Here is a 21,328-nt window from a genome sequence, read left to right as displayed (position 1 = left end):
CAAAATTTTGTCCTTTTAGAAATCTGTACCAGAAATACGAAGTTATCTGACATCCTGACAAATTGAGAATTGACCTTTACCATGTCCATTTTGAGCCAACAGGAAGAAAAACTTGCCAATTTCAACATCACTCTCACTTCCCCTCCATTCTTAAAGGATAAGAATTAGAACAATAAATAAATTAAACAGAAGTTGATATTAACACATACCGTCTGGAATAACATGGTACTGGATTGCATTGACATCCCTGAACAACAAAGGAGATCAATATTTTCTAAATGTCTGCTATTCAAGAATGAAACACAAGGTGTATATGCTGGAAACATTTGGAAGCCCTGCTCACATTTCTTAAATCTCTCTCTTGCTTATGGTTTTACAGTATCAAAGCACAAAATGCTACAGTATTCAGCTGCTTCTACAAGGAGTTTTGTAGTTTTTAATAGTATTGAGATGTATTTGTACTAAGTGCAATTTAAAAAAAATAAAGTCTCAGAGGGTTTTTTTTATTGGTAAAAAAAACTTCAAGTTCTCAGTACTTTTAAATATTTATAATTTTTTATACAGAACTATCAGCATTAATTAGTAGACTGTATAACAGAAAACATAAGACTTTCCTTTTTTTTTTGGTCAAGTACTAGTAGACCAAAAGACCTTTTTTAGATTTTGCAAGTATTTTAAGAGTAGGACAAGTGTACAAATATTTATCTATAAATTACACTGAAAAAGATAGCTGCGGCAGTAATGATTTAAATACATGTACTTCGTAGAAATATATCTATTAAATAAGATGATAAAATGTAAATGATTTTTACATGTAGCTATGTTGAATTAAACATCATCTTAATATTCCCTACTTACAACTTTTTGTATAACAGCCAACTCTAGTTTACGTAAGAAACCTCAAACTTTCCATTGTTTGCAAAAAGAGTATGATAAGTTTGACAATAGCATTATCATTGAGTTGAGTTTCTTTGACAGATTAATGTGTTGTCAAAAATTATGTCTTTCCCCTCTTAAAGCTGGTATACTTCCTAGCATGTTTTTGCAAAGCAAACCGTCTCACTTTTACAACTGGCACATCACAATAATTTTAAAATAGCTCCTCTAAACTTTATGCTTGTCACTAGATATGCTCCTAGCCCAAGACCTTGTCAGGTGCCAAAAAACGAGCACTAACCTCATTCATCTGAATTTTTTGCTCAAGCACACGATTAAGGTCAACATTTTCATTTTACCATTTAGCCCACATCATTTGCAAACAATCAGCCTGAGACACATAGAAACATTCCTCAAACTGCTTGAGCTGAAAGAACAGTTTTGTTACCACTGTATGCTTCAGGATTTACTTGAAAACTCTTTGGGTGCATAAAATCATGATAAACAATGACACGGTATTGCTCGGAGTACCTTGGGCTTCATACCAGCCATGACACGACACAGCAAATGGAACACTTCTGTAGAGAAGAACCAACAACCCAGGTAACAGGCGAAAAGCAATTCACCATCTGCAGTGCCACTGACCTGCATCTAGACTCAGATGCAGAAGTCAGTACTTGGGTAGGAGGCAGTCGCACCTGAATTTTCAGTTAAAGACATAATCCAAAATTGACTTTTTCTGCTCAGACAAGATGATGATAAAAGGAGACATGAAATGTTCCCATAAGCAGTTATTGTTATCAAAGACCTATGGACCTGATGCCTATTAGACCTAAGACGGAAGACGTAAGAAAAGTTGGGGGAGGGGGTGCATCTTGGGGTTAAACAGTGGTTAGATTCATTCAGGTAATATTTAAGGCATACTGTAACTAACCAAAAATCCCTGATATACACTGGTAACTGGAAGACAATCTGCAACCCAGAGCCACAGTACACCTCAACCACTATTTCATTCTCCACTTTTCAATTCAATACAGATATCAGATTGCTGAATTTGCACATAATATTTAAGAAAAATAAATAAGACTTACAAGTTCCCTTTTGTATTTTTAAACTAAGAGATCACTTGGATAAGATACTGCTTTCCTTTAGCCTTTTGGGGCAAGCTTAATTTCTTTTCACATTTGTATCCATTTTCATATTTCTTTCACATTATCCTGGAAACTGGTATTGAACAGCACTCACCAAACAAGAAATAAGAAAGGATTTTAGAGAAAGAAAAAAAAAAAAACATATTCCTATATAGTGATCCAATTTTTTATTTATTCATTTTTTATTTGGAACTGTCAAACAGGAAAGTACACAAGTTATGGCTGACCAGCTCCTTGCCTTTGGAGAAAAAAATGAAAATAAGATCAAGTGAAAGAGAAAATTAGTTGCTAATCTCATGCTAACCCCTAGCATTTACTTGTCTACTATATAATGCCAGACAATCACCGATTGGCAATGTCTGCATAAGAAAAGCTCAGGATGCAGTAGTAAGGGTATGCAACGTATCAGTCTTGAGGTAGACAAAGCTACATAAGAACTTGTGTAGCACCTGTCCACCAAATGTCTGAGACTGAAATAACTGCATTATTCTTTCTACTTCCCCAAGTACCAAATTTATCAAGACTTTTTTTTTTTTCTTTAAATCCACCACATGGAGAAATCAAAAGTTTTCTTTGCTGCAAGAAAAGGCTCTTTTTAGGAATAAACAACGGAAGGAGGGAAGATATTAAACTCCTGAACTAATTAACAGAAGTAAAGGAGGCGGTGGGGGACAATGATAATTAATATGTACCCTCCTCCTAACCAAATCTCCACATACATTCATTCTGTATATGCACACACAACAGCAGCATCATAAACCGTCTCAAGTTCTTGCCATTATTCAGTTCGACATCTGCACATGTTTATGCGTCTCTCCAAACAACCTCTTGAACACCCTGCTGGAGCTGTCATTTTTTTCTTCTCCCTATCTGGCAGATGGCAAGTCAACAATCGGCATCAACAGCAGCCGAATATCTCCCCCCTCCATCCGACCCCCCTAAACAGACACAATAATAACTTCTTTGTGCTTCCCCACAATGCAGCTGCTTAAACCATTTCGCTACAAGGCTGCTTTGCCTTAATAAAAAAAAAAAAAAAAAAAAAAAAATCCCTTCTGTCAAGTCTAAAAAGCAGCATAATGTTAAGCAAGCTAAAGCCACAGCACAGCTGCAAACGGGCAGACACATTGACAGCTCCTCCCTTAACAAAGCCCTGTGAATTGAAGGGGGTTCATCTGAGGCTCACACAGTAATTAGTATAAAAAAGTCCGACAGCCTCTATTATGCTAGGAAAAAAAAACTGGACAGAACTGGGCTGCTGTTTTGCGTCAAGAGTTCTGCTGCAGAGTAGATAAATCATGTTGGGTTTTTTTCCTCTCTTTTTAAAGACAGTAATAAGGAGGATGAGAGAAGCTAATTTGAAAACTTGGACACAGTAATTGTACCATATGGTGAGCATTTATCCCTTCTGAAATACACGCTAACAGTCACTTACATGCACAGTGCTTTGTTTTACAGTTGTTATTCTCTCTACCATATTCATAAAATGGATCTGAATATCCGATACTCCAGAGAAGTTGTGTGTAATTAGCAACAAAACTGCCTGAGCTTAATATATTGGCTTACCGTAGCAATCTAGTTAATTGCAGAAAATCCCATGCCCCCAAATTTAAATACTGTCCACTTCAAGGATTTTTTTTTTATTTCTGTCAAACTGGCTAAATATCATACATAATAAGGTTCAGAGAAGTAATTTATTGACACCAGTACTCCTTGATACGGTTGACTCTAAAATGCACAAGCAGGACACATTTTCCTTGTCATCCATGTAGGAGAAGAGAGAGGAATTAATTCAAGAAGCATTTAAGGGAAACCCCAAAACACTTAAGTTCCATCCTACTTGGAAAAGGAATTGCTCCATAAACTTAACACGCTGAAACTAAACTTCAGAGTGTGGCATGGCAGGGAGACAAAGACTTCAAGTCCACCCCCCCATTTCCATCCCGTTTTCTTCCTGATCGTATTTTCCAGTATTTCTGTTAGCAATTCAAACACTTCATTCACAAGAATCTTCAAAATCATGAAAACATACCATTCAACCCTCCGGGTCTGCTCACTCTTTGCCACACACTTCCAACTTTTCACCCTGCTTATGCCAACAAATTACACAGAAAGCACAGAAGATAAGGAACCAGCTGACCTAAGGTGGGAAAATGTAGGTTTCTTTATTTAAAGAAAACACTGTATTTCAGTGGCAAGACTAATAAATCTTAGAGGTGCTGTTTATAGAAAATAAAATGTAGTGAACTTCCAAGCAAGGGAAATAAAATCTCAAGCAGAAGATGCAAATTTGGTGAAAAATTAACCAGACAAAAAATAAAGTCTGCAAGTGAGGATCCTGGTATTTGCAAAGAACCAGAAGGGTGTCTTTCTATTAGCCTTCACCTCAGAAGACAACAACAGAAATCTGCTTTGTGCCTTTCCAGGTAACACAAATACTTTCACTGCCTCCGGATCAAAAATGAGGTACTGGAGCAGTGTGCTAGGGACTAAGGTGTCTTAGTGCAATGAACTAGAGAAGAACTCCCTCCCCCAAAGAAGAATGAAAACCAGTTAGAAAAATACTTGAAAATTTCAAGTCAGTTGGCTGGATGGTAATCTAAGAAAACTGCTTATAATTCTGTTTTTAATCATACTCTTAACTAACGCAAACTGACAGAAGATAAACAAAGCAGCGCTGCCTTTCAGTAAAAAAACCATGCCCATCATACCTAAGGGATTTCTTCTAAAACGTCAAGAAAATAAAATGGACAAAGACTAACTGACACAATTTATTTCAACTTCTAAAAAGCTTTTAATAAGTCTAAGGAAACAGTAGCTCTGAGAGAGAAGAAGAAAAAAAAAAAGCTGTGTGGTGGAACAAAATAGAAATGGGAAACTGGGTAAAAGAAAGACAGCTAAGCAGGATCATATGGTCAAACTTCAATTACTAATGCTCTATAGTTCTTTTTTAGGAACATTTTTAGTTAATATATACATCAGTGATCTGTGATCACCACTGTATGTACTGCAAGGCAGTAAAACTGTTCAAGACTACTAAGAATGTGAAGCCTTTCTGAGTGGCAATGCTATTCCAGTGAGCTGAGATGAAAAGCACTGAAGAATTACTGAAATTAATAAATACAGGAACAATCTTTAATACTCATATAAGATGTGCAGTTTTAAATTAACCACCAAAGACCAATTAATGTAACCATTGCTTACGTGTGCATCATTGTAAAGAAAGAAAATCAAATATTATCACTTGTGAAGGTATAAAATTTTAGGAACACTAAAAATATTATCATTTCATGATAAATGATTACAGTTCTGCTACCTGTATTTAAAAATAATAATCATTACAAGAGAACAGAAGGGCTTCAGAGACAAAACACACCAAAACCAACTAAATAAATTAAAAAAATAATAATAAATCACTGGAGTTACAGAGGAGAGGAGAGAATGACTGGATTAGGCTTCAGTTTCAAAGAAAAGTCTATGGCTAAAGGATTTAATGTCACAAATGACCAACAGCAGAATACCAGTCATCTGAAAAGAACGAATTTTCAGAAGAGTTCAGGAGGGGATTTTCAAGCATCCAGAACCTACAGTTACAGCTGGAGTCTGCACCATGACAATGCAGCCACTCTCCCACCAATTCAGCACCCAGTATCTCTTCGCACCTTTAGAAAAATCAAGCCTCTCCTTCAGTGCTGTAAGGAATTTTTGAACTCCTGTAGAAGTTCTTTGTTTTTTGGGTTTTTTTTTGGAAAGGAAGTCTCACGTTGAGGAAATTGGAGTAAACATTCAACAGAGGCAGAATGTTCCTTTTAACTGCTATGTATTTCTGTCCTATCACAAATCTGCTACTCAGCCAGACAGTGCTAACAGTGAATGAAAGTCCCAGTCCTTGGCCACTTTGGGTCATCTTATGTGCAACCTACCACCAGCACAATGTGCTTGGGATGGCAAGGAATATGTGTGAAGAAGTGTGCTGTGCACCCCATGTCCCGCTCCACCGTGTCAGCTGAGCCAACCCATGCAGCTGAGACACACCTACAAAATCATCTAACCAGAAGCACACCCTAAAAAAAATTAAAAAAAAAAAAAAAGGTTTTGACCTTTGACCTCAGCTCACTGTACAACGACTATTTGCACAAAGGAGAAACGGGAATAACAGGCTGGAGGCATGAAAGATGCAAGGGAGAAGAGGCATCAGCATGAACTTATGCAAGATTAATGACTGATTTATTGGACTGCTAGTCTACCACGTGACTGCAATTCTTGTTTTCCAGTTAAGCTACAAAAGCAGGTTTGAATGATTCAAATTTCTAAGATCAACTGCATCATTAAGCAATGATGCTACCGCTGACACAATGTTAAGCCAAGAAATTCCCTAATACAGCTTCACATTTTATATAAACAGAGTATATTCTGACCTGTGTCAGAATATATCCTGACAACCTTTTTTATACATGTATGTACAAAAATTATAGATAAAAAAATTTGTAAGGTTTAAGGAGTATGCACAAATCCTTCTACTCAGGCAAATAACTGAAAATTCACTTAAAATTCTCAATGTGAAAAATCACTTGAAATAAAGTACTTTGACATGTATTTGTGAAGTAGCAATTACAATTTAATGATGTCAACAAAATCTTAGCGACACAGAGATCCCAGTGCAAATTGATATTTTGAGTTAGCCATGCAGTACTTCCCATACTAGAAACAGCACCAAGAAGATGAGAACAACTTGGTCATTAATGTATTTTCTTAAACTTGCGGACTATAATTAAAGCAATAGAAACAATAAAAAAAAAACCCTCCAGTTTTTAACCACAGGATTCTACATATTTCTACAATATTTTACTGCCTCAGAATGAATAAAACTGCTCCTAACACCCACATATGAATCACAATACAGTTTAATTTTAATATACACATTTTACAGTATTTTATCTTGCATGATTTTGTTACATTACAATTGGAATAAAGGTTCAGGCAAGTGAAATACTTTTAAAGGCTTAGTTTTTCCACTCCTCTGAAATAAAGAAAGCTTTGCTCATGAGCAGAAACGTGAAATTCTTGAACCTGCAATTTTACTAGCACAAAAATTTTGTCTCATTTTCAAACACTCTTTTAGAACATTTTAAAAACAGAGCTTTTAACTATGAACCCTCAAATTCCAGCCACAAGGTGGAACTGAAAAATGACTGACCTAGGTAAGACACACAAATTTATCTAACCAGATGTGGTAAACTCAGGATAAGGTTTGTTACTGTTTTTCACTAACATGCACGTCTTGTGGTTTCTCTACTACAAGCATACATTTTTTTCTAATCTGATTTACTGAACAGTTTTTACTGATTTAGCCTCCAAAATAATTTTGACACAAAGGGCAATCTAATATTTTATCAGATGACCTTAGATAAATCCCAGCAAACTGGGATTATTTTATTCAATTAAATTATTTTATTCAATACCAAAGGCAAACTTTATACAAGAGAAAACTGTGATAATCTCTTCCTAAAATTGGCCTTTCTGAAATTCAGACTGATTATATATACAATTATTAACTGACACCAAATATTTAACATTTGTGACACCAAAATAATAGGGACCAATAAGGAACTGTAATTTTCCAAAATATATTTGCATTAATATTGAATTAACAAAACCAATTTGGTATGGTTTTAGTGGATTTTTTTTTTTCCTCTAGAAAGCAAACAGCACAATTTTCTAATTAATAAAAACAAAATGGAAACTGACTTACAACACTGACTTCAAAATCCTTGTGAAAGTCTGTACTGGTGATGTCACAAATGCTGTCACATCTGAGCGGGTATTGTCTGTAGAAGGTTCAGAAATGTCCATTTTAATCAAAACATTTATTAGAGGTAGTTGTGTATTTTGTTTTTATTTTAATGAATTACAGAGTTCTCTAAAGAATCATGGTTGCAGCTCCCTTTAAAAATAATAGATTAAGTAAAGTGTAGACTTTACTTAATATACCTGAAATATATTATGAGGATCTGATCTACAATGGATGTAGAAAATCAGGTAAGAGTGAGGGGAAACCTATATTTATGGTTCCATCAGGCTTTAATAATGATGTTCACATAACACTGATGTAACATTCACATTCTCTCCTTTGCTTAAAATGTCCTACAAATTATAACTTCCTCAGAGTACTAAAATGCCAATGATAAAGTATTATAAGACAGGAAAAAAAAAAAAAGCAATTTCTTATGCTTGCAATTATTTTTAAATTAAACCTTTCAACTTCATTGTACTTTGGAGAAAAATATTTTCTTCTATTTTCTCCACTCCAAAACACTAACTACTCAATTACTTTTCTTACATCTGGGGGTTAACAGAGCACCTGAGTCAAGAAATCCTCACTTTAGTGGTAGGTCCAAACCCCCAGAAAAAAAATTTAGAGGCAGAGTTTTAAAGAGATAGGGATATTTGTTCACTTAGTTGAAGGTTTTAGGCGTCTGAAAAAAACTTGCTTCTCTCCCTTTTCCCTGTGCAGCTGGGAAACGTGGCACCACCAGAAGTGCCTTGCTGCCCTTTGGGAATGGATTCCAACTGTGCAGGTGCCTGAAGAACTCATAAAAATTCACCTTGGTATGTAGAGCACAGAAATAGTAGATTCATTTGATACAAGCCACACATATTCTATAAGCATTTCTATATGACCCCAGTAAACTTCATCAAATGAAGAAAAAGCCTTGCCAAGAAAAGCTTGCAAGTGAGAAAAAGAGATTTAGATACAGAACTTCTTAAAACATCTTTTAAAATTTTGTATTTATGAGTTAAGAACTGGAACAAATGACGACAGAATAAATCTATGCTTCTACCTAGTATTTCAAAGAGAAACAAATCTAATACCAGAATTAGGTATGAGGCCATATGGGCAGTCTATCACCTGACTACCAAACAACCGTACTAAAGCTCACACATGTTTGTTAATCCCAAGAGGTAAAACGTTGCTTTGTCTTCTGGGGGTCGTGCTGCAGATGAGTGCCCGTTATGATGCTGATGCATTTTTCTGTGCTAAGATCCCCAGGGAATTTGAGTTCACCATCAGTGAAACAGACAGAAATTTTTCATCTCCTCTGTCCTAAAAGTCTTCCATTTTTTTGTTTATCAAGTGTGCATGTAAGAATAGCAAGTAGCAGCAGCACAGCTGAAACAGTTTCAACAAAAGCTTGTCTTCTGACTGCCTACACTTTAATTCAGTTAAATTTTATACCAAGACTATTTAGTTTTCAGTGACAGCTTGATCTTGTACCAACAGATCACATGTTTGATAGGGAATGACTGAAATTTAGTGACATGATTATTGGTTACAGACAGCAAGCCCTCTCCAGACAATCTGAGATGATTAAGGGGAGGGCCATTTCCCAGAGATCTGGCTATTCTCTGATGTACTTTTTATCTCTGTACGGAGCAGAATAAGGTCGGACCAAGTGATCAAGAACGATTAAACTATAGAAACACTCTGGCCCCCTAGAAGCTCTCATTCTCTTGAAATAAGTCTGTTTGCAGATTCCTCCAGTTCCAACTATACACAACAGAGAAGTACAGATGCTGTTTTTGTAAGGTTTGGGGGTTTTTTTTCCTCACCGTTCGGATCCTGCAGTCCATTGGTTTTACTAATGTGATACACCAGTTGTGCAGCTCACTTGTACAACAGGAAGAAAAAAAAAGGGGGGGCGGGGAATAGGGGGAGGATGTCAAATGGGGAGCTGAGAGCAGGAATAGGACAGTGTCCCATCAAATCATATCACTGACCCCATCAGCCTGGAAGTCATGTTCTTGCTGGAATCAGCATGAAGTGGCCACAGGCATGCATTCCAGACAGGGTTTAGCTCAACCTCCTCCTTCATTCATTAGCAGCATACTGCTAGATACGATGAAAAGTAGAAAGAAAACAACCTCTGGATACTGTTCTAAATTTTTCCCCCTCTCTCTGGCACATTAGGCATCTGTTTAAATGCTGTATTCGTGTGGGTAACAAGTACGACGGCTGCATGACTATCTATTGTTAATTGTACACACACCAAAGCACAAGACATACATCTTCTTGCTGTGGCCTCAGTTTGCAAAAGTATGATCATGCTGCCCAGTTGCATCCTTTAGACACGTTTGCTCCTTATGGTAGGAAAATGCAGAAACAGTAATACCTCTGCCTTCAATCAAGAAGGAGAATGAACAGTGGCTTAAATGATACTTTTAGTCTTTCTCTCTCTCTCAAAATCTGTATTTGTGCTACCACAAACATGTTTTAATTCTTAACCCAGCAACACTCCACACACTACAGGAAGTAACACTGCATTGTCATTAAACACCTCCAATTACATAATTTAGCAAACGAATATTAAGAAATTACTTAATTATCACAAACACATACCTTCATGGAGAAAAGTACAAAGGACCAATGGGCTTAACTTGGTGGAACAGAAAGCAGAGATGCACAGCAAGGGAAGTATGTGGACACTCTACATTCATTGAGAGACCTCTAACTGCCCATAATATTGAGCACAAAGGCACTAAACTGGTTCCAAAAGCAGTACCCAGCCAAAAAGGACTATGAAACACACTAGGAACTACAGTAAATTTATTTTTTAATATTGACACAGTGCATGTCAACAGGAACTTCAGCAAAGAGCAACTGGATCTGAATAATATTCTGAACAGACAGTCTCGGACAAATTCTTTACAAGCTCATGTTTCATTACCACCCTGAATTTCTTGTGTGCAAATCTGTATAGGACACTTTGTGATTTTTACTCATGGTATCATGTATTTTAAGACAAAAAAGAACATCTGATCATTTCAGTATAACCTCTTCACGAAAACAACAGGCTACAGAATTTCCCTGTTACGTATATATTGTTAATGTTGTTTTTTTAAGTGTGTATCTCATGCACTGCCTTGTTTTGATGCTGTCAAAACATCTTCCTTAGTATTTTTCCAGTCTTCCTCATAGTCACCCGCATCTTTATTCTGAATACATCTGGATTCAACACTCAGTCATGCGGTCCCAATATCTTTACCCTGCTACATTAGAGAGCTCTTTGCCCCATTCTTTCTCATGGCCAAGCAATCGGATACCTCTCAATATCCACACAGGTTCCCTCAATCTTATGCTCTAAAGCAATTCTCTCAACAATGAAAATGATCTTTCATCTCTATTTTTCCCAGATCTAAATATTCATTTTAATATTAAATACTAAAAGAGAAACTGGAACGGAACTCCAATCTGCTGGGAAAAAGCCAGCACAATGGCTATGAAAGGAAAGCCTGCCTCACCGACCTGATGGAGTTCAACAAGGGGGTGATAAACATGAGGGTAAAAGGCATCCAGTAGGCATAATGTGTTTAACAAGGTTCCTCCCCAAATACAGTTAAAGAAACTACATTGCCACAGGACTGGTGGAGGGTTTTTTTATACAGTCTGAAAATTGCCTAAGGAACAGGAAACAAAACATAAGGCTTAACGGCCACTTTTCAGCATGAGAAAGACAGACGGTAGGTCTCACAGGGATCCATGCTGGGATCATTTTTATTCAACATCTTAATCAATGGACATTGGTATGATCCATGAAATGTTAAAGTTTACAGGTAACATCATGCTGTAGTAGACAGTCAAATGTCATGTCAGTGGCATTGAAAAAAAAAGGGGGGGAAAAAGAAAAAGGACCTCACAAAATTGAGCTGGCAAAGGTGAAAATGAACAGCAGGTATAAAATGTGGGGCAATGTATATATAAAAAAATAATCTAAACCGTGCCTCGCAACGTTTATCTTAGAATGAGGAATTACAGTTTAGGAGAGTCCTAGACTCACTGCTGACAGCTTTATGAAATCATAAGTTAACGTACAGCAGCAGCCAAAAAAAAAAAAAAAAAAAGCTGACAAAATGTTGGACATTTCAAAAAGGATACTGTGAAGAGAAAGGATGTCGTTCTGCTGACACAGAAAACACTGCTGTGCCCACATCTTCATTAACCTGCACAGTCTGGTCTCCACATCTCACAAAGGATGTAGTGCAATTACAAAAAAAAAAAATAGAAATAGAGAGAAGGGCAACCAAAAGGATCCTGGGGATGGAGCATGTGCCTTTTCTAAGAGAGGATTAAGAAGCAGGGACTTCTCAGTTCAGAGAGGAGATGTTTGAGGGTTTACACTCAGGTGTATTCAGGGGTAACTCAGGGGTTATACTCAGGTGTAATGAGAGTGATCAGGTACACTGATCACTCTCATTGCTGGTCTCTGTTAATAGTCTTTATAATCTTGAACTGCAGCACCCAGAAATGGATACGGTTGACAACTGAGACTTAAAGTGCTCAGTGGAGCAGAAAGATGTGTCTCACAGGCTCTGAAACTGTTTATGCATGCCTGCGTTTGCCTTCTTCAGAACACAGAGATATAATTATTATCCAGACTGTGATCCATGGTACCTACTGGTACCTCTTCTTTCTGAAGAGTAACTTACCTAAGCACTTGCTCTGCATCTGTTTTTTTGTAAAGTTGATCATTCTAGTGTTTGTGTCAAACTTGCTCCCCTGAATAGCTTCTAGCTCCTCACAACCACGTCTCGACATTACAGATGTTCTAAATTCCAATCCTATCCTCCAACACACCTGCAGTCCCTTTTACCTTGGAGGCACCTGAAGAAATAATAACCATTCTCTTCTCCGTTAAGCACCTCAGCAATGAAAGCAAAAAGAGAATGCATGACAGAGCCTAGCAGATTTCTATTCCATATTTACTTCAATTTTGATAGAGAACATTTAATAAATGCTCAGCACAGTTGTTGTGTTTTTTTTAACCATTTTTGCTGCTAGAAACAAAGCTCACAGTTATTTCATTTAATCGCTGCATCTCGTTTCCTTATGAAAATGTTATTCACAGATATCAGAAGCATACCTAAATCCAAGATATAACATCCCAAGCTTCTCTCCTATACACGAAGATTGCTACCTTGTCAGTAAAAGGAAATTTGATTAGTTTGATGCAATTTAACCTTGCCAAATCCACAGTGACTCATCTCATTATTTTCTAGATATTCATAAATAGTCTACTTATTCTAGTATTTTCCTTTCTGTTAAATCGATGTCAAGCATTTTGCCCTATTAAAACACATTTTGTTTGAACATAAAATACATGAAACGCAATCCAGATAACTTTCTCGGTGTTATTTATTATATTAGTCTGTTATCTCTAAATGTTATCATAGACGATTTCAAATTTGTTTTCTGAAGTACTGAACCTGTCAGAGAGACAGGTGTAAAACTGATCGCTGCAGAATACAAGTAGAGTATCATCGCATACCTTCATCTCCCATATTTGTAGACATACCTTCCAGTCTGACTTTAGGCAGAAAGTGAGTTGTATAGGAATATGAAAGAAAAAGAGGGAATCCAGCTTAGCGTCATAAAAAATATGAAAGAAGAAGCAAAGAACCCAGTCCAGTCTCAAAAGAGTCAAAGTATTTACTAGAAGTCTTACTCCTTTGTGTACAAGAGGCCTCATGACTGATCTTTAACTCTGACATGAACACATCACGGTAAGAGTGTTCCAGAATAATGGCATAATTAACTCAAAATGCCCACTGCAAATATAAAAGAAAAACACCTTCAAATATTCAACAAATAGCACCTTGCCACAACTATTGTTATCTGCTGCTGCCAATCAGTATTGTTATGGTTGTACAAAGACTCCAGTGCACCAGACTGTCGCTAATTATGTATATTCAAGTGATTAGCAAGCACTTGTTGCCTCGTTCACACCACCCTCCAAACAGCAGCCTTTGAGAGGAGAATAGACTGCAAATTTATTGAGAGAACACTGTTAATCCTTTGGGGAGAATGTAAATGTAAACAGGACTACTCTACATCAAGGTGCTTTGACAACAAAAATCATCTGCATAAACACATGCTCAACAACAAACAGGTGTTCTATTTCACAACTAGCGCCCATTTGATGCTTTCAAGTAAGCATTATGCACAAACTGTTAGAAGTACTTTGAAACCAGCTGCAATTACTATAATTAGCTGTTTTCCTACACTTTGGGTATTTTTTTTTCCTGTACCTGTTCAGCATTGTGTTGGTCGCAATCTGCAAGCTCAAGTGAAACTGAGGTTCTAGCCTCTTGTTTAAAGATTACGATCCTTTCGGTTCAGCATGAACTATGATAAGTTCGTACTTATCATTAAAGTGCCAGCATACTTACCATTAAAGTGCCATAAGATGATGTTTGCATAAAATAACTTAGCAGTCCTACAAATGTCAGGTCACTCATGTAACACTCATCGTGAGTAGGAAAACAAGGACAACTGCCAAAATAACACCATAAAAATAGTAAGCCTTCAATGTTCAGGATTTCCCTTTTTAACAGAAATGTCCCCAGGAACTAACAAGATTTATTTTTAATAACAAGAACTTTACTTCTAGTGTTATCAGACAATGGGTGGTGAAAAGTCCTGATTGCAGACAGCTACTCCTTCGAACATGCTTCAAGTAAAAGTTTAAAATAATTATCTGGAGAGAAATCACGTGTTTCCTTCTCTTTAATGAAGAAAAAAATACATACAAAGCACCTCTACGTGTTATAATAATTATTTAAATTATTTAAGTATCTGACCATTCCTGCTTCAGCCTTTCATGGCATCTGCACAGCCTTTGGTTTTCAGCAGTTCCAAATTTTCTGCCACAGTGATGCATTTCTACAGGTGAGTTCAACATGAACAATGAATAAATCTAGTTGCCTCATCTCCAAAGTCAAATCCTAATGTGCTAATTTCATAAGCTTGGCTGTGCCACCTATAGATAGCTAAAATCTGATTCTCCTACCCTATGATTTGCCAGATTTTAACGACTGAACAGAATAATTCCATATTCAGCATCTGCTGAGGGATGATTTTTTTTTCACAAATGAAAAGCTTAGCAAGCAAAGACTGGGACTGCCCAGGGAGTAAGAACACAGCTGGGAAGAAGGGCTAAAGATGATAAATACACAGTACTAGGATAAGGACAGGCTACAGGCAACTGAAAGAAAGAGTCTCTTTCACCTTGTGTGAAACAGGCAAGAAATTCTGTCATCATCAGAATGCAGCACCTTTCCAAGTCAGGAAGACAGCCTTCTGTTGACAGGTTAATTCGACATCCTCCACCAATATCAAAATATACCTGATGTCCCTCTAATGCTTCTCCATCTGTAATAGAAGAGTTCTATTTTGGGGATGTCAACAATGGGTGATCTACAGAGTTCTATAAATTTTTCTATAATGTCCACTGTTTTCATTCCAGCAGCATCTGCTCAGCTGGAAATGATACGATAGCTTCAGTTCAGTTGGGCCAGCCAAGCAATACAACACTGTATTCATAGCAGTTGTTCCCTAAGAGAACAAAAGAATGAGCAAAGATATTAATAAAAGTTGTAATATTACAAGACCTCCCACAAAAATTCAGGGAGCATCGTATGTCTAGAAAATTCCAGGCAAAACTAATTTTGGGGGTTCTTCCACAGACACACTATCCTTTGAGTAGCCCAAACAGAGGACAACAAACCAACCATGGCTTGCAGTTGGCCCATTAGCTCATATAGCACGCATTGAAAACAATACATCACTAAATCTACAGCTTATGTATTTAAATGCAAAGGAACACCAGAATTAGAGTTACCTTAAGCTTTTAATGTACATTAACAGCTGTGTATACGAGAATGTTGTATTAAAGTAATCTTTGTGATTTGTATTCCTAGCTCTTACACTGAGCTAGGAATAACCAAACCAAATTTCACAATGCAGTCACGGCTAGCCACCAAAAAAAATGCAACCACTCCATAGCACCAAACATTCTTTTGACCTGCAGTCAGGTAATCCAAGGAGCTAGACCAGGAGAAAGCAAACAATTACATCTTTCTGTTGCAGGGTATTTTTTTTCTGCCAGTTTAATACATTGCTCCAACACTGCTTGCTTAGGTGAACACTGCTGGTAGGGCAAAAGATATTGCAGAAATGCATATGCGAAGGTTGCACTGAGCAGCCCACTCTCTCCCCTTCTAAAGAGAACCAGATATTAGTTTAGCTAATCTATTGTAATCTGTCTCAGCACATGAACAGATATGTAATGATTTAAAACCGCTCATTTTTACTTCAAAATCCGAAGGGCTAAGAGTTACTAATTTGTTGCAGAATTTCTAATGGGAATGGTAACTTCTACTGTCACCACATGAAGGGGCTGGAAGGGGCGAATGAACAGCTGTAGGATGCTTAAACAGCTCTAAGTAGATGTGCGAATATGGTTCAGTTATTGTCAAATAAGTCAACTATATGCTAAGCAAAATATACAGCTGTGAGGGTGCTTACTGCTCATTCATGTCATCTTCACCACACATAAAGATACACGCAGACACGTCCACTTTGGTTTGTTTGCTTAAGACTCTCTGCTAGACACAAAGGGAACTAATTAAGAGAAATAACTGTATTGAATCCAAACATAAGGAGGGGTATAAGAGCCTGGTATCCTATTTACACACACAAGTGTGTACTGTTTCTGGGTTTCAAGTAAAAATCTGAGAGAGAAAAAAAAGAATAATATATAATGGAAAGTTTCTGTAGAGGTCACTATTAGTATTTGCACATTGTTTGATATTAAAGTTGTATTAACTAGCAACATTCTGAAAAATTTATGCATGTGTTTAGATTCACTTTACTACAGGATATATATTTCAGCATGCATATGAGATCAATATGAAATCATTCTAAAGAAACACTCTGAAATCACAAGTTTTAAATGAATCAAAGAAAAACCAATGATATTGTTTAGCCATGGGTTTCAAAGAAGAAAGAAACGTAATTTTAACGAGACCCTTTTGAGCTTTACAGCAGTACAGTTACCTCTAATTTACTGCTTTTCATAACACTCTTCTCTCAAAAACCACTTTTTCCATGAATGCTGCATCTAGATTTTCCTTTTTTTTTTTTTTCTTCCATGTGTTCTAGTGAAAGGTGAGATCTTCCTAAAGACAGTCAGGCAGACGAAAGGGACAGAATATTTTGTACCAAGCTGATGTCCTGAGCTAGTGTTCCAAGCAAGTCTCATACCAGACTATGGCTTTGAGATTATATTTTTCCTGCAAAACAAATATAGTAATTACAAATGTATTGTATTTGAGTTGCTCAGATCTAACTGCCTCAAGAAGACTTTAGTCATCTTTAGGATGAACCAGTTGCTCCTTTCAAATGCTCATGTAGGCAACCAGAGGGTGAAGTCTGAACAGGAAGATGAATCCTACCTTTCAGAACTCCGAAGAATACTTTGATAGCTAGTATTCATCAGGAGTAAACAGGTAAGCACAGGCCAAAGCATCACACCTGCACAGGCCTTGCATGTATTTTCAATATTATTTTGAAGCCTTCCTGTTAAGAAGAGCTAACTTGCAATGACAGAGAAATCATGGTATTTACTAGTATGCTAACTAACAAAGCATGGACAATCCAACTGTGCTCAGTATTCTCCACATGAAGTAATGTAGGCCATGGCCATGGATGTAACCTGTAAGCTTTGACGACTAAACTTTAGCCAAAGAAGTGAGAGGTGTAATTGGTAAGGAAAGAAAAATCTCCTATCAGAAAGTCTCCCTTCTGTGACAAGGGCTTCATAGAGGTCGTGTACATGACTATCTACTGCAAAACTGAAACACTCCAGGGCTGCTATGAGAGGAGATCCAAAGAGCTGCAGCAAAGAGACTGGTTGACAGAGCAAGCATCACTAGTGAGAGCAGTCACACACCAGTCCAGTTTTGGAAATGACTACCAGTGAACAAAGTTAGCAGAAGCAGTTAAAATGGTCAATAGAAACAACCTGACATGGATGCAGCCTTCAAATCAATATTCCAGAGCACTAAAACCCATACAATAGTGACTATCTGAAGTTACAACTGTTTATACAACCCTGGCAACTGGGGACAATAAAACACCCAGGCACTAGGCCGAACTACTCTACCAACAACAAACTGAATGGAATACAACTAGAGGAATGGGATTAGTGGCTGGCTACTTTGGCAAGCCCTCGTAGCTGTAGATTTGGGTCAGGACTACTGCCAGCATGTCTGGGGGATGATTGCTGATGCTGTTATGATTCTGTTTTCAGTGGTTCAGACATCCCAAACTGATCTTCCATCATCTTTTCCTCATGTTTATTGACCTTCTGTGATGGGGGAAATTAATGCTTACAGACCACACCTAGGAAACATAATTCAGTATCCTGGTTTCCTAAGTAAGAAATTAACTTGGGGATGTATAAGCTTTCCATTAGGACCCCTCAAACACCTAACAACAGGGTTTTGGCAAAAGAATTGCATTCTTCCTCAAATACCTAGCTTCTAGAAAGAATACACTCTCCTGCAAAAACTTGTGCTGATAAGTTGTGTTCTCTGGGTACCTCCATAATCCATTCCTCCTAATTTCCTGCAAAAAAAAACAAGATCATATGCTTACAGAAAACATACATGTGCTTTGAAATCCTTCTTCAGCATACTGGGTGAAAGCACTCCACCAGTTTGCTGCTTGACAAATAAGCAACGTGTACTTGTTGGAACAGTATTTAAAAGGGGCGAGACAGCAGCACTTGTACAAATATTTAAAATAAGTACACTTTCAAAAGTGGTTTGTTAAACAGGGCCATATTATAACTAAAACAATATAACACATTTACAACTAAGCCTGACTAAACAAAAACGCTTATGCCAAAATATCCACAGCAGCGCTAGCACATTGTAACGGAGTGGAGCCCCCTATGTTTTTACGGTACTTTCACAACCCTAACACAGCATAACGCTGTTGCCGCTCTCACATCCAGTTCCCAGGGAGGGAGAGGCCTGCAGGCGGCCCTGAGCATGATGCCCGAGCATGATGTCACTGTGGTGCCGCCGGAGGGGAACAGTCAGTACCAGGAAGCGTCAAACCCCCTCATTGTGCGCCGGAATCGGCGCAGGGATGGATGCAGGTTGTAAATCTGGACGCAGACCAGCCAGATTTCAGATCACAGCTTCGCTCTGGGAGGCAGTTGAAGCAAGAAGCAGAACATCCACTTCTGTTACATGCAATGTTTCAAATGTAAACATTAACTCTGCAGCTGAATTCCCAGTCTACACTACCAAAAATACAAAGAAGAAATACAAATAGCTGACCTCTAGTAAAGCTAATAAATCCCTAAGTGTTGATTCCCAAATACTTTCAGATAATTCTCTTCTCCTCTTCCACAAAATACCTTTGGAGTGACATCACTACAGTTTTAAACAGCAAACTACATTTATGACCCTGAGAAGTTAAACAGAAGGAGGAAACAACGAATGAGATCATCCAGAGGGGTGGGGGGGATGTTTCTTTTCACAAATTACCGCCACTTTTTTTTCTTTTTTTTTTTTTTTAATTTTTACTTTAAAAAAAAAATTTGCATCCTAAAGCTTTTCTCAGTCTCTCCATTATGTAACAGTTCTTTAGGAAACCGCCAGCTACCCTGACAACTGGGATGTTTTGCCAGAGCGGCTTTGTCTAAATCCTAAAGCAGTACTTGGCTATGCACTGAGCCCAGTGGCTGCCTGTGATCTGAATGCCAATGAGGAGCACTGCCCCTCTTGTCTGACAAGTCAGAGACTTAAAGGTCTATTTGAGGTCAGCAAACTGTCTGGGCTACTTTCGTAAGCTTGAGAGACTGAGAAACACAGCCAACAACATGTCCTTTCCTTTGAGTGCCACAATCGGCAAAGAGCGTTTAATGTACAATTGTCATTACATTTTACTTTAAGTAGCAAAGAATACATATTCTTCACCTTTTGTTTCTGTTTGTTTTGGTGCCTACCTCGAATTCCCAGGATCATCAATGAAATTCAACCCCCTAGTGGACAGGTAGAAATGAAGACTGATTTACTTTAAAATCAAATAAACTTGCATATCTCAAAATTGAAGTAACAAGAAGATTATTGCAATTAATACCAACATATAGATTGTATCCAGTTTAATATATGCTAACTCTGATGTACTGGCTTTATACCATTCAAATCCCTAGCTTTCCTTATAGTCCCCATTCAGTCAAGCCCTGTATCGCACACTTAAAACTACTATTTTTTGTTGCACATCATGAGAAATAGCGTAGCAGGCCAAAAAGTGCTCAAAAATCTCTTTGCCCAGATTTGTTACAAACATCTTGAAATTCTCTTTTTTGACACATACAACAGATCTTTTAAGATGGCAATGGGTACATAATCCATCAACATCAGTAGTTATGAGGCAGCAGTAACTTCCAATCTTTTACATCATTTCTACTTTTGGCGGCAGAGACATAATTATCTGCTAGTTGCACAAAATGTTAACTTCTTCTCTTACTATTGCTTTTGATGTAAACAGTGGGGAAAAAAAATGAGACCTACAATGCATGCCACCTTTTTCATAAATACTATGGCTAAATCTATGAGTATTAACAATTTTCTGATCTAAAAACTTGGACAATTCAAATTTCTATTTTCAAATTTACCACCTTTCATTTGTAATTGGAAATTTAAGCTTCAATTTTTTTGAAGGAAAATTTAACTTCAAACACTCTGAATTCTTAGATATGAGGATATCTCATTAACCCGAAAAGGAAGGGATGCCTTGATTTCTAGGATGATGCAACTACATTTCACACAATGAAACAACATGTTGTTTACACAGCAAAAATAACTGGTAACAACATGTTTTCATGCATGTTTACTAAAATTCTGCATTAGAAGGTATTTATTATACAGAATTACATGAGATGAGGTGACAGAAAACTGTAATGTATCCACTGATTTCTAGAAGGAATTCCCATTTTTGACAGTAGAGTTCAAAAATTAATGAAAAAATTGCAAAGTTGCTCATTAACTTGTCAGACAAAACCGCAAACTAAGGAAGAAGCAGTTAAGCGAATAGCTTTGCTAAAAGCAAGGTTAAATCTCCCACTGAGAAAGGGTGCTAATATGTTTTTGAACTTGCAAACTATTCTATGTATAGCTACATTAAAAAATGAATTTTTGGTGATATATTTTGGGCATATGATCTTGAGGGGGAGGTTGCCTTTTCACTTTATTTTACCTACAGTAGTTCATTCATTTTGGATGTTACCTGTGAGCATGGAAAACTAGTATGGAATAACAGTTGCATATATGATAAAACAAAATTGTGTGATATTTGTAAATATATAAATGTATATTTAAAACTGCATTAAAATAATTAAACAAGATCTAGGTTATAACCTGTACCTTTTTAGGAAATAATTTAGTAA

The 21,328-nt window shown here is 37.1% G+C and overlaps 1 protein-coding gene across 4 annotated transcripts in view; it reads right to left on the bottom strand.

The window, feature by feature from the left end:
- The window catches only part of AKT3 (AKT serine/threonine kinase 3), a 152,916-nt gene that overhangs the window by 81,177 nt on the left and 50,411 nt on the right, over positions 1 to 21,328 (bottom strand). The window contains exon 2 of one of the 4 annotated variants that reach the window (XM_013201883.3): positions 7,780 to 7,855. The exons of the other annotated variants lie outside the window; for them this stretch is intronic. The gene's annotated coding sequence lies outside the window, so the exon portion shown is untranslated. The remainder of the gene's footprint in view (positions 1 to 7,779; positions 7,856 to 21,328) is intronic. 4 annotated transcript variants of the gene reach the window in all.

This window comes from Anser cygnoides, chromosome 3, assembly GCF_040182565.1.
Source record: "Anser cygnoides isolate HZ-2024a breed goose chromosome 3, Taihu_goose_T2T_genome, whole genome shotgun sequence".
NCBI classification, from domain to species: Eukaryota; Metazoa; Chordata; class Aves; order Anseriformes; family Anatidae; genus Anser; species Anser cygnoides.
The sequence above is the reverse complement of the archived record's forward strand: the minus strand, read 5'-3'. Positions and strand labels throughout refer to the sequence as shown.